Raw genomic sequence first — 963 nt, forward strand, 5'->3', positions numbered from 1 at the left:
GACGCCAAATTCTGAGCCTACCATCCGAATGTCGCAGCAGAAATCGAGACTCATCAGACCAGGCAACGTTTTTCCAATCTTCTATTGTCCAATTTCGATGAGCTTGTGCAAATTGTAGCCTCAGTTTCCTGTTCTTAGCTGAAAGGAGTGGCACCCGGTGTGGTCTTCTGCTGCTGTAGCCCATCTGCCTCAAAGTTCGACGTACTGTGCGTTCAGAGATGCTCTTCTGCCTACCTTGGTTGTAACGGGTGGTTATTTGAGTCACTGTTGCCTTTCTATCAGCTCGAACCAGTCTGGCCATTCTCCTCTGACCTCTGGCATCAACAAGGCATTTCCGCCCACAGAACTGCCGCTCACTGGATATTTTTTCTTTTTCGGACCATTCTCTGTAAACCCTAGAGATGGTTGTGCGTGAAAATCCCAGTAGATCAGCAGTTTCTGAAATACTCAGACCAGCCCTTCTGGCACCAATAACCATGCCACGTTCAAAGTTACTCAAATCACCTTTCTTCCCCATACTGATGCTCGGTTTGAACTGCAGGAGATTGTTTTGACCATGTCGACATGCCTAAATGCACTGAGTTGCCGCCATGTGATTGGCTGATTAGAAATTAAGTGTTAACGAGCAGTTGGACAGGTGTTCCTAATAGAGTCTCTCTTCCTCTTTAATGTGTGGACACTCTGGCTCCTTGTGGTCTACCTTGATTCTCCACCCCATCTGCTCAGGTGAAACTTCTTCAACAGCTGCTGGTCTTCTGCGTAAAGAAATGGAGAAACTTTGAAGAAGTATGAACATGCTGATTAACCGCTCAAGCAAAAAAGAAAAAGGCTCTTAATTACAGTGGGGCTGGCATTTTACATTTTAGAACGATTTAATTGCTATCTGGGTCTACGTTAGAGGCACTGCAAAGGATGTCCGATATTAACTTCAGAATTAACACTTAATTTCTGATTCCGATATCA

This window comes from Cynoglossus semilaevis, chromosome 16 (assembly GCF_000523025.1).
Source record: "Cynoglossus semilaevis isolate Cse_v1.0 chromosome 16, Cse_v1.0, whole genome shotgun sequence".
Lineage (NCBI taxonomy): Eukaryota > Metazoa > Chordata > Actinopteri > Pleuronectiformes > Cynoglossidae > Cynoglossus > Cynoglossus semilaevis.